Consider the following 14,186-nt stretch of genomic DNA (forward strand, 5'->3'; position numbering starts at 1 on the left):
ATGGTGACTAGATAGGAGGTTGGTGGAATGATGGGTAAAAATAGGCAATAGGCTTAAGGGGTGTACTTGAAATGCTGAGCACTGGGTGATGTATGGAATACTGAATTGTTATATTGTAAATCTGAAACTAATATAAAACTATATGTAAACTATACTAGAATTTTAAATCAAATTAATAAATTAAATAAAAATAAATCTACCTGTGATCCAGTTATCACACTACTGGGTATTTACAAAAAGAATACAAAAACACCAATTAATTCCAAAGGATATATGTACCCCTATGTTTTTGCAGCATTATTTACAATAATCAAACTATGAAGCAGTCCAAGTGTCTATCAATAATGAATCGATATGTATACACATACACAATGGAATATTATTCACCATAAAATAATTAAATCTTGCCATTTACAATGACATGGATGGAGCTATAGGGGAAAACTAAGAAGGAAGGCAGGAGGGACACTCTAAAGCTCAGAAATGATCTGCTCATGTTCTGAAGAGGGAAAACAGAACTCAAAGGCTCACATCACACAGAAGAGAATCCAAAGCTTAAATAAAAGAGAGAAACCTTCAGGAAGATTTAACAAAAGGAAGGTAAAGAATTTGATACATCCATTGTTTTTTCTTCCAATATTTTATTTAAATTCAAGTTAGTTAACAAACAGTATAGTATTGATTTCAAGAATAAAATTTAGTGATTCATCACTTAAATATACAAGCCCAGTGCAATACACAATAACTGGCCTCCTTGATTTCCATCACCCATTTAGCTCATCCCCCCACTCCCCTCCCCTCCAGCAATCCTGTTTGTTCTCTATAGTTAAGAGTTTGCCTCCCTCTGTTTTTGTTTCAAGTTTATTTATTTATCTTGAGAGAGAGAGAGAGAGAGAGAGAGAGAGAGAGAGAGAGAGCGAGCGCAGGGCAGGGGCACAGAGAGAGGGAGAGAAAAAAAATCCCAAACAGGCTCCACATGTCAGTGCAGAACCTGATGCAGGACTGGAACTCACAAACCCTGAGCCAAAATGAAGAGCCAGACATTTAACCGATTGAGCCAACCAGGGGCCCCTCCCTCTATGTTTTTATCTTATTTTGTTTTTCCTTTTCTTACCCTATATTCATCTCTTTTGTTTTTACATTCCACATATGAATAAAATCATATGGCATTTGTCTTTGACTGACTTATTTCACTTATCATAATACACTCTAGTTCCATTCATATCATTGCAAATGGCAAGATTTCATTTCTTTTGATAGCTGAGTACTATTCCATAGTATACAGATGTCACTTCTCCTTTATCTATTCATCAGTTGATGGAAAATTGGGCTTTTTCCATAATTTGGCTATTGTTTGTAGTGATGCTTTAAACACTGGGGTGCATGTGACCCTTCAAATCAATACATTTGTATCTTTTGGATAAATATCTAGTAGTGCAATTGCTTAGTCATAAGATAGCTCTATCTTTAACTTTCTGAGGAACCTCCACACTATTTTCCAGAGTAGTTGCACCAGTTTGCATTCCCACCAAAAATGTAAGAGGTTTCCCTCTTCTGTGCATCCTCACCAGCGTCTGTTGTTTCCTGAGTTATTAATTTTAGCCATTCTGACAGCTGTGAGGTGGTATCTCATTGTGGTTTTAATTTGTATTTCACTGATAATGATGATGTTGAGTACTTTTTCATTTGTGTCTTAGCCATTTGTATGGTTTATTTGAAGAAATATCTGTTCATATCTTCTGCCCATTTCTTAACTGGATTATTTATTTGTTGGGAATTGAGTTTGATAAATTCTTTATAGACTTTGGGTACTAGACCTTTATCCAATCTGTCATTTGCAAATATCTTCTCCCATTCCATCTGTTGCCTTTTAGTTTCGTTGATTATTTCCTTTGCTGTGCAGAACCTTTTATCTTGATGAAGCCCCAGTAGTTCATTTGTGCTTTTGTTTCCCTTATCTCCAGGGAGACAGGTCTACTAAGAAGTTTCTAAGGCCAAGATCAAAGAGGTTACTGCCTGTGTTCTCCTCTAGGATTTTGATAATTTCCTGTATCACATTTAGTTCTTTAATCCATTTTGAATTCATTTTTTGTGTATGGTGTAAGAAAGTAATCCAGTTACTTTCTTTTGCATATCACTGTCCAGTTTTCACAACATTGTTTCTTAAAGAGACTGTGTTTTTCCCATTGGATATTCTTTCCTGTTTTGTTCAAGATTAGTTGGCCATAGAGTTGTGCTTCCATTTCTGGGCCCTCTATTCTGTTTCATCAATATATGTATTTGTGTTTTGTGCCAGAGCCATAATGTCTTGATGACTACAGCTTTATAATACCACTGTAAGTCCAGAATTGTGACACATCCCACTTTGCTTTTTTCATCATTTATTTGGCTATATAGAGTCTTTTCTGGTTTCATACAAATTTTAGAATCTTTTGTTCTAGCCCTATGAAAAATACTGGTATTATTTTGATAGGGATTCAATTGAATGTGTAGATTGCTTTGGGTCGCATAGACATTTTAACAATATATGTTCTTCCAATCCATGAGCATAGAATGTTTTTCCATTTCTTTGCGTTATCTGAAATTTCTTTCATAAGTATCTTAGGGTTTTAAGAACACAGATCTTTTACCCCTCTTGTTAGGTTTGTTCCTGAGTATTTGATGGTTTTTTGGTGCCATTGTAAATGGGATCAACTCCTTGGTTTCTCTTTCTGCTGCTTCATTATTGGGGTATAGAAATGCAACAGATTTCTGTATGTTGATTTTATATCCTGCAACTTTACTGAATTCATATATCAGTTCTAACAATTTTTTGTGGAGTCTTTGAGGTTTTCCACGTAAAGTATCATATCATCTCTGGAGAGTGAAGGTTTGCCTTCTTCCTTGCTGATTTGGATGATTTTATTTACTTTTGTTGTCTGAGTGCTGAAGTTAAGACTTCTAGTACTATGTTTAACAACAGTGGGAAGAATGGACATCCCTGACATGTTCCTGACCTTAGAGAAAAACACTCAGCTTTTCTCCATTGAGGATGATATTAGCCGTGGGTCTTTTATATATGGTCATATGTGTTTGAGGTATCTTCCTTCTATCCCTACTTTCTTGAAAGTTTTTATCAAGAAGCAATGCTGTATTTTGTCAAATGTTTTTTCTGCATCTATCGAGGGAATCATATGGCTCTTTTCTTTTATTAATGTTGTGTGTCATGCTGATTGATTTGCAGATATCGAACCACTCCCAAAGTCTAGAAATACCTTATTATGGTGAATTTAATGTACTGTTGGATTTGATTTGTTAGTATCTTATGAAGAATATTTGCATTGATGTTCATGGGGGTGCTGGCCAGTAATTCTCCTTTTAGGGACTTTGATTTTGGAATCAAGGTAATGCTGGCCTCATAGAATGAGTTTGGAGGTTTTCCCTTCATTTCTATCTTTTGGAAAAGTTTCAAAAGAATAGACATCAATTCTTTAAATGTTTCATAGAATTCCCTGGGAAGGCATCTGGCTTTTGACTTTTGTTTATTGGGAGATTTTTGATTAGTGATTTAATCTCCTTAGTGGCTATCAGTCTGTTCGATTTTCTATTTCTTCCGATTTTAGTTTGGTAGTTTATATGTTTCTAGTAATTTATTCATTTCTTTCAGATTGCCCAATTTGTTGGCATTTAATTGATCATAATATTCTCTTATAATCGTTTGTACTACTTCATTGTAGGTTGTGATATCTCCTCTTTCATTCGTGGTTTTATTTGGGGGTTTCTTCTTTTCTTTTTCATAAGTCTGACTATGGGTTTATCAATTTAATTAATTCTTCTTAAGAACCAGCGGCTAGTTTTGCTGATATGTGTTAATGTCTTTAGGATTTCTATATCATTGATTTCTTCTTTAATCTTTATTATTTCCTTTCTTCTCTTGGATTTGGGCTTTATTTGCTGTTCTTTTTATAGCTCCTTTAGATGTAAGGTTAGTTTGTGTATTTGAGACCATTTTTGCTTCTTGAGAAAGGTCTGTATTGCTATCTACTTCCCTCTTATGACCATTTTTGCTGTATCACAAAGGTTTTGGACTGTTGTGTTTTCATTTTAATTGTCTTCCATGTAGTTTTATTTCTTCTTTAATTTCCTGATTAACCCATTTATTCTTTAGTAGGATGTTCTTTAATCTCCATGTTTAATCATGTAATCTCCAAATTTTTTCTTCTGGTTGATTTCAAGTTTCATAGCATTATGGTTGGGAAATATGTGTAGTATGATCTCAATTTTTTGTATTGTTGAGGCATGATTTCTGACCCAGTATGTGATCTATTCTGATGAATGTTCCATGTGCATTTGAAAAAGAATGTGTATTCTGCTGCTTTAGGGTGATGTATTTTAAATATATCTGTTAAGTCCATCTGCTGCAGTGTCATTCAAAGCCATTGTTTGCATGTTGATCTTCTGATTAGATGATCTCTCCATTATTGTAAGTGGGGTGTTAAAGTTCTCTACTATTATGGTATTATTATCAATGAGTTTCTTTCAGTTTGTTAATAATTGATTTATATTTTTGCCTTCTTTCAAGTTGGGAGCATACAATTTACAATTGTTAGATCTTCTTATGGATAACCTTTCTTTTTTGAAAGAAATTTGTTTTATTTTTCTTAATAATTTATTTTCAAATTGGTTTCCATAATACACCCAGTGCTTCTCCCCCACAAATGCCCCCCACTATGACCATCACCCACTTCCCTCCCTCTCCCTCCCCCTTTAGTCCATGGTTCATTTTCAGTATTCAATAGTCTTTCATGATTTGTGTCCCTCACTCTCGCCAGCTCTCATTCCCCCTTCCTCTCCCTATGGTCCTCTGTTAGGTTTCTCCTGTTAGACCTATGAGTGCAAACATATGGTATGTGTCCTTCTCTACCTGACTTATTTCGCTGAGCATGACACCCTCGAGGTCCATCCACTTTGCTACAAATGGCCGGATTTCATTCTTATTGCCATGTAATACTCCATTGTATATATATACCACATCTTCTTGATCCATTCATCACGTGGTGGACATTTGGGCTCTTTCCACAATTTGGCTATTGTTGAAAGTGCCACCATGAACATTGGGGTACATGTGCTCCTATGCATCAGCACTTCTGTATCCCTTGGGTAAATCCCTAGCAAGGATATTTCTGGGTCATAGGGGAGTTCTATCACTAGTTATTTGAGGAGCCTCCACACTGTTTTCCAGAGTGACTGCACCTGTTTACATGCCCACCATCAGTGTAGGAGGGTGCCCATTTCTCCACATTCTCGCTAGCATCTACATTCTCTTGATTTGTTCATTTTAGCGACTCTGACCGGTGTGAGATGGTATCTCAGTGTGGTTTTGATTTGTATTTCCCTGATGATGAGTGACACTGAGCATCATTTCATGTGCCTGTTGACCATCTGGATGTCCTCTTTGGAGAAGTGTCTATTCAGGTCTTCTGCCCATTTCTTCACTGGGTTATTCATCTTTCGTGTATGTAGTTTAGTGAGCTCCTTGTATATTTTGGATACTAGCCCTTTATCTGATATAATGCCATTTACCACTATCTTTTCCCATTCTGTTGGTTGCCTATTAGTTTTTTTGATTGTTTCCTTTGCCTTGCAGAAGCTTTTTATCTTGATGAGGTCCCAGTAGTTCATTTTTGTTCTTGATTCCCTTGCCTCTGGGGACGTGCCTAGGTAGAAATTGCTGCGGTTGAGATCAAGGAGGTTTTTTCCTGCTTTCTCCTCTAGGGTTTTGATGGTTTCCTGTCTCACATTCAGATACTTTTTCCATTTTGAGTTTATTTTTGTGAATGGTGTCAGAAAGTGGTCTAATTTCATTTTTCTACATGTTGCTGTCCAGCTCTCCCATCACCACCTGTTGAAGAGGCTGTCTTTATTCCATTGTGTTGTCAAAGATTAATTAGCCATATACTTGTGGGTCCCGTTCTGGGTTCTCTATTCTATTCCATTGGTCCATTTGTCTGATTTTGTGCCAATACCATACTGTTTTGATGATGACAGCTTTGTAGTAGTGGCTAAAGTCTGGGATTGTGATGCACCTCCGTTTTGGTTTACTTCATCAATATAACTTTGGCTATTTGGGGTTTTTTGTGGTTCCATATGAATTTTAAGATACTTTGTTCTAGCTTTGAGAAGAATGCTGCTGCAACTTTGATGGGGATTGCATTGAATGTGTAAATTGCTTTGGGTAATAATGACATTTTAACAGTGTTTATTCTTCTGATCCATGAGCATGGAATGTTTTTCCATTTCTTTATGTCTTCTTCAATTTCCTTCATAAGTCTATAGTTTTCAGCATACAGGTCTTTTACATTGTTGGTTAGGTTTATTCCTAGGTATTTTATGGGTTTTCGTGCAATTGTGAATGGGATCTGTTTCTTGCTTTCTCTTTCTGTTGTTTCATTTTTGGTGTATAAAAATGCAACTGATTTCTGTACATTGACTTTGTACCCTGCAACTTTACTGAATTCATTGATCAGTTCTAGAAGGCTTCTGGTGGAGTCTGCCAGGTTTTGCATGTAGAGTATCATGTCATCTGCGAAAATTGAAAGTTTGACTTTTTCTTAGCCGATTCTGATGCCTTTTATTTCCCTTTTGTTGTCAGATTGCTGATGCTAGGACTTCCAACATTATGTTAAACAATAGTGGTGAGAGTGGATATCCTTGTCGTGTCCCTGTTTTCAGGGGGAAAGTTCTCAGTTTTTCCCCATTGAGGATAACATTGGCTGTGGGCTTTTCGTAAATGGCTTTTATGATGTTTAGTAAGTTCCTTCTATCTCGACTTTCTTGAGGGTTTTTATTAAGAAGTGATGTTGTATTTTGCCAAATGCTTTTTCTGCAGCTATTCACAGAATCATATGATTTTTTCATATGATTTTTTCTTTTGTTTTGTTAATGTGATGTATCACATTAATGGATTTGCGAATATTGAACCAGCCCTGTAACCCAGGAATATATCTCACTTGATCATAATGGATAATACTTTTTATATTTAATTTGCTAGTATCTTGTTGAGTATTTTTGCATCTATATTACTTACGGATATTGGCCCGTATTTCTCTTTTTTTGTTGGGTCTCTGCCTGACTTGGGAATCAAAGTGATATGTGCTTCGTAGAATGAGTCTGGTAGTCTTCCTTCCGTTTCTATTTTTTGGAATAGCTTAAGAAGGATCAGCGTTAACTCTGCTTTAAACATCTGGTAGAATTCCCCTGGTAATCCATCCTGCCCTGGGATTTTATTCATTGGGAGATTTTTGATAACTGATTAGATTTCTTCCCTGCTTATGAGTCTGTTCAAATTTTCTATCTCTTCCCGTTTGAATTTCGGTAGTGCCTGTGTGTTTAGGAATTTGTCCATTTCTTCTAGATTGTCCAGTTTGTTGGCATATAATTCTTCATAGTAATCTCTGATGATTGCTTGTATTTCTGAGGGATCTGTTGTAACAGAGCCACTTTCCTTCATGATTTTGTTCTCTCTTTTGTTTCTGAGGGGCCTAGCTAGAGGTTTATCCATTTTGTTTATTTTTTCAAAAAACCAACTCTTGGTTTCATTGATCTGTTCAATTGTTTTTGTGGATTCTATCTTGTTTAATTCTGCTCTGCTCTTTACTATTTCTTTTCTTTTGCTGGCTTTGGGGTATTCTTGCTGCTCCCTTTCTAGTTTTCTTTGGTGCTCTGTTAGGTTTTGAGTTTGTGCTTTCTCGGATTTGTTGAGGTAGACCTGTATTGCAATGAACTTTCCTCTTAAGACCGCCTTTGCTATATCCCAGAGAGTTTGAGTTGTTGTATTCTCATTTCCATTTGTCTCCATATATTTTTTAATTTCCTCTCTAATTGCCTGGTTCACTCTGTTATTCTTTCGTAGGGTAGTTTTTAACCTCCACATTTTTGGAGGTTTTCCAGACTTCTTCCTGTGGTTGATTTCAAGTTTCATAGCATTGTGATCTGACAGTGTGCATGGTATGATCTCAATTAATTTGTATTCATGGAGGGCTGTTTTATGACCCAGTACGTGATCAGTCTTGGAGAATGTGTCATGAGAAGAAAGTGAATTCCCTAGTGTCAGGATGCAGAGTTCTAAATATATCTATTAATTCCATCTGTTCCAGTGTGCCATTCAGTTCCATTGTTTCTTTAGTGATTTTTTTTGTCTGGTTGACCTATCCATTTTTGTATGTGGGGTATTAATCTCCCTTGGAATTATCACATTATTATCAATAAGATTTCTACTGTTTGTGATTAATTGTTTTATGTATTTAGGATCTCCCAAATTCGCCACATAAATGTTTATAATTGTTAGCTCTTCTTGATGTAGAGACCCTGTGATTATTATATAATGTCCTTCTTCATCTTTTGTTACTGCCTTCATTTTAAAGTCCATTTTGTCGGATATAAGTATGGCTACTCCAGCTTTCTTTTGGCGACCATTTGCATGGTAAATATTTCTCCATCCCCTTACTTTCAATATGAAGGTGTCTTTGGGTCTAAGGTGAGTCTCTTGTAGACAGCAAATAGATGGGTTTGGTTTTTGATCCATTCTGCTACCCTGTGTCGTTTGACTGGAGCATTCATTTCATTTACATTCAGTGTCATTATTGAAAAATATGGGTTCAGATTCATTGTGTTCCCTGTAGAGTGCATGATTGTAGTGATGTGTCTAATACCTTTAATCCTTGCTACATTTCTCTCATAGAGTCCCTCTTAAGATTTCTTGCAGGGCTGGTTTGGTGGTGATGAATTCTCTCAGCTTTTGTTTATTTGGGAAAACCTTTATGTCTCCTTCTATTTTGAATGACAGACTCACTGGATAAAGAATTCTTGGTTGCATATTCTTCCTGTTCATCACATTGAAGATTTCCTGCCATTCCTTTCTGGCCTGCCAAGTTTCAGTAGATAGGTCTGTATCCACTCTGATAGGTTTCCCTTTGTACGTGAGGGCCCTTTTCTCCCTAGCTGCTTTCAGAAGTCTCTCTTTGTCTTTATATTTTGCCAGTTTCACTATGACATGTCGTGCTGAAGTTCGATTTACCTTAAGTCTTAGGGGAGTTCGGTGTGTCTCTTGAATTTCAATGTTCTTCTCTTTCCCCAGATTGGGGAAATTTTCGTGTATAATTTGGTCTAGCATGCCTTCAAGCTCTCTGTTTTTGTCTTCCTCTTCAGATACTCCTATGATATGGACATTGTTCCTTTTGACTGTATCACTCAGGTCTCCGATTCTCCTTTCATGTTCCTGAATCATTTTCTCTCTCTTTTTCTCAGCCTCCTCTTTTCCTATAACTGTGTCTTCTAATTCACTTATTCTCCTCTCTGCTTCTTCAATCCGTGCAGTGGCAGCCTCCATTTTACTATTCATCTCATTTATAGCCTTCTCTAACTTGTCACAGCTATTTTGAAGGTTCCTAGTTTTGTATCAGTATCTTCTCTGATAGCTTCTATTTTTTTTCAAACCCAGCAATTAATTTTATGACAATAGTTCTAAATTCTTGTTGAGTTATGTTGCTTGTGTCTGTTTTGAGCAGCTCTGTAGCTATGAATTCTTCCTGGAGTTTCTCTGAAGGAGAGTTCTTCCTTTTTGTCATTTTGGCTAGCTTTCTGTCTCTTATCAGTTTTAAAAGCTGTTTCTGCACTGTGCACCTATTAGTATTGCTCTATTAAAGGAGGCTCTTTGACTGTCCAGGGCCTGTCGTTTCAGGAGATGTTCTTTTAATGGTGTCTCTCAGTTTCTCTTATTGTGCTTGTAATTAATATCTTTCCTTATTCAGTGATATTTGAGACCTTCCACTATGTGTGCTTAGCCCTGTTTTTTTGTGGTAGTCCTGAAAAGGAAAACAGACAAACACACAGAGAACACAAGCATGTAAATGTATTGACAGATCCAGTAAACAAGCAAACCAAATGGGAAAGGAAGAAAGGGAGCAGGAAAGAAAAGAGAAATGAGAAAGAAGGAACAAAAGAAAAAAAAGAAGGAACAAAAGAAAAAAAGAGAGATTGAGAAAACAAAACAAACAAACAAACAAAAAAACCGGGGGCATAGAGACAGCCAGATATAAAGGACAGTCTGAGAGCCTAAAACCAGTGGAGGTTAAAGATAAGAATGAGATAAGTGAAAAATATCTGGATGATAAGGGTTGATCTAATCACAGCAGTGTTAAATGTTGGTCTTTCCCAGACTGCAGGATGAATAGGGAGAGAAGGATGAAATATGGAAAAGAAAAGAGAAAATAAGGAGAAAATTATGGAAGCTTAAAACTTAAGAATAATTAGGATAGAAAAACTTGAGAGAAAAAATAAATTAAAAATAGCACCAAGAGAAGAATCCAGCTCTCCAGTGCAGATGGGCGTGGTTTGATGTAAGTAAGTTGGTCTCAGGTCCTGGTCTCTGAGGCCACGCCTTAGTAGATGCTGGGAGAAGAATGGCGGCGGAGCCTCAATCCCCTCTCAGACTCTGCATTTTTGGCCACTCTCTTAAGTTCAGTCTCCCCGGGCCTCGGGTGGGTTGAATTGTTTGGGTTTTCTAAGGTCTGCTAGGCCTTCAAATCCCTTTAATTTTTCTGCCACCGCCAAAGTAACTCTTGGCCGCTAAGCTGTGTAGGGGGACTGGGGAGCCAGTGCTTCCCTGGCTCCTCCTGAGGTCTTGGGGGCGGCCTGGCCGCTGGATCGGGAGGCCGCTGAGGGGACCGGGTATCTCTCCCTGCACCCAGTGGCTGGGAATGGAAATTTTGTCTCACCCCGCTGTGGGCTAAGCTCTCCCTTCAGTCTCTCCTCTTGCCCTAGGCTCCTATCTCCCTGGGAGCCGGTTCGTGCCCAGCGTCTTGCGTTGCCTCTCGCGGCGCACCACAGCTGTCTCCCATGCAGCACAGCCGGCTCGTGGACAGCTCTTAAAGTTCTCTGCCGACTTCTCCGGCCATCCTATGTGTTCGCGGCCCCGCTCAGTGTCATGCAGCCTCTGACCCGCGCTCTCTGCAGCCAGGGCTAGGTCTCTGGGCACTCTCTTTCCAACTCCATCTTGGGCTGGCCCCCCTTCCCTCAGTCACACTCAAGGTCCCTGTCTCACTCAAGGTCATCCGTGGGGTTGATATCGTGGGGTTGATATCAATTAGGGGTTCGTGTGCACACCGCTGCTCCAGGAGATTAGATGGTTGTGGCTTTTAAATCCTCTCAGTTTGATGTTTGCAAGCTGCGGAAGTATCAGTGTTCCCTACTTCTCCGCCATCTTGCCTCCCAGTGAAAGCTGGATAACCTTTTTTTAATATGATATAGTGCTCATCTTCATGTCTTATTACAGTCTGGTTTAAAATCTAGTTTGCCTGCTCTAGTTTTCTTTTGATGTCCATTAGAATAAAAAATGGTTCTCTATCACCTCACTTTCAACCTGGAGGTAATATTGGGTATAAAATGGGTCTCTTGTAAGCAATATATTAATGGGTACTGTTATCTTTTTTCATCCATTCTGATACACTATGTCTTTGGATTGGAGTATTTAGTCCATTTAGATTCTAGAAGATTATTGATAGATACGAATTATTACCATTGAATTATAACTGTAATGTCACTGTTCCTATAGATTGCCTATTCCTTTTTTTAAAAATATACTTTATTGTCAACTTGGTTTCCATATAACCCCCAGTGCTCCTCCCACGAAATGCCCTCCTCCATCACCCATTTTACCCTCTCCAGAACCCCCCATCAACCCTCAGGTTGTTCTCAGTATTTAAGAGTCTCTTGTGGTTTGTCCCCCTCCCTCTCCTTAACTATTTTGTTCCTTTGCATTCCGCTGTGGCCCTCTGTTAAGTTTCTCCTGTTCCATATATGAGTGAAAACATATGGTATACATTTTCCTCTGCTTGACTAATTTCACATAGCATAATACCCTCTAATCCCATCCACGTTGCTACAAATGGTCAGAGTTCATTCTTTCTCATTGTCATGTAGTATTCAATTGTATATATATACCACATCTTCTTGATTCATTTGAAAGTTAATGGACATTTAGGCACTTTCCATGATTTGGTTATGGTTGAAAGTGCTACAATGAACATTGGGGTACATGTTCCCATATGCATCAGCAATCATGTATCTCTTGGGTAAATCCCTAGCAGTGATATTGCTGGTTCAAAGGGGAGCTCTACTGTTAATTTTCTGAGGAACTTCCACACCGTTCTACAAGTAACTGCACCAGTTTACATTCTCACCAACAGTTGTAGGAGGGCTCCCATTTCTCCACATCCTCGCCAGCATCTATAGTCCATTGATTTGTTCATTTTAGCCACTCTGACCAGCGTGAGGTGGTATCTCAGTGTGGTTTAGATTTGTATTTCCCTGATGATGAGTGATGCTGAGCATCATTTCATGTGTCTGTTGGCCATCCGGATGTCCTCTTTGGAGGTGTGTCTGTTCATGTCTCCCACCCATTTCTCCACTGGATTATTTGTTTTTTGGGTGTGGAGTTTGGTGAGTTCCTTATAGATTTTGGATAGTAGCCCTTTATCCAATATGTCATTTGCAACTATCTTTTCCCATTCTGTCAGTTGCCTATTTGTTTTGTTGATTATTTCTTAATGAGGTCCCAATATTTCATTTTTGCTCTTTATTCCTTTGCCTTTGGGGATGTGTTGAGTAAGAAATTGCTGCACCTGAGGTTGAGGAGTTTGGTTCCTGCTTTCTCCTCTTGAGTTTTCATGGTTTCCTGTCCCACATTCAGGTCCTTCATCCATTTTGAGTTTATTTTTTAGTATGGTGTAAGAAAGTGGTCTAGTTTCATTCTTCTGCATGTTGCTGTCCAGTTCTCCCAGCACCATATGCTAAAGAGGCTGTCTTTTTTTTCTGTTGGATTTTCTTTCCTGATTTGTCAAAGATTAAATGGCCATATATTTGTGGATCCAGTTCTGGATCCTCTATTCTATTCCATTGATCTATGTGTCTCTTGTTGTGCCACTACCAAACTGACTTGATGATGACAGCTTTGTAGTAGAAGCTAAAGTCTGGGATTGTGATGCCTCCTGTTTTGGTTTACTTCTTCAATGTTCCTTTGGCTCTTTGGGGTCTTTTGTGGTTCCCTACAAATTTTACTATTGTTTGTTCTAGCTTTGAGAAGAATGCTGGTGCAATTTTGATTGGGATTGCATTGAATGTGTAGATTGCTTTGGGTACTAATGACATTTTGACATTTCTTCTTCCAGTCAATGAGGATGGGATGTTTTTCCATTTCTTTGTTTCTTCTTCAATTTCCTTCATTGGTTTTATATAGTTTTCAGACTACAGATACTTTGTATTTTTGGTTAGGTTTATTTCTAGGTATTTTATGGTTTTTTTGTGCAATTATGAATGGAAATGGTTTCTTGATTTCTCTTTCTCTTGCTTCATTATTGCTGTATAAAAATGTAACCAATTTCCATACATTGATTTTGTACCCTGCGACTTTGCTGAATTCGTGGATCAGGTCTAGCAGACTCTTGGTGGAGTTTGTTGGGTTTTCCATGTAGAGTATCATGTCATCTGTGAAAAGTGAAAGTTTGGCTTCATCTTTGCCAATTCTGATGCCTTTATTTCATTTTTTTTCTTTTTTTAAATAGTTTATTGTCAAATTGATATCCATACAACACCCAGTGCTCTTCCCCATAAGTGCCTTCCTCCATCACCACGACCTCTATCCCCCCTCCCCCTTCCCCTTCAACCCTCAGTTCCTTTTCAGTATTCAATAGTCTCTCAAGTTTTGCATCCCTCTCTCTCTCTCTCCAACTCTCTTTCCCTCTTCCCCTCCCCCTGGTCCTCCATTAGGTTTCTCCTGTTCTCCTGTTAGACTTATGAGTGCAAACATGTGGTATCTGGCCTTCTCTGCCTGACTTATTTAGCTTAGCATGACACCCTCAAGGTCCATCCACTTTCCTACAAATGGCCATATTTCATTCTTTCTCATTGCCATGTAGTACTCCATTGTGTATGTATACAACATCTTCTTGATCCACTCATCAGGTGATGCACATTTAGGCTTTTCCCTTGTTTTAGCTATTGTTGACAGTGCTGCTATAAACATTGGGGTACATGTACTGCTATGCATCAACACTTCTGTATCCCTTGGGTAAATCCCTAGCAGTACTATTGCTGGGTCATAAGGGAATTCTATGGATAGATTTTTGAGGATCCTCCATACTGTTTTCCAG

Source organism: Suricata suricatta, chromosome X (assembly GCF_006229205.1).
Source record: "Suricata suricatta isolate VVHF042 chromosome X, meerkat_22Aug2017_6uvM2_HiC, whole genome shotgun sequence".
NCBI classification, from domain to species: Eukaryota; Metazoa; Chordata; class Mammalia; order Carnivora; family Herpestidae; genus Suricata; species Suricata suricatta.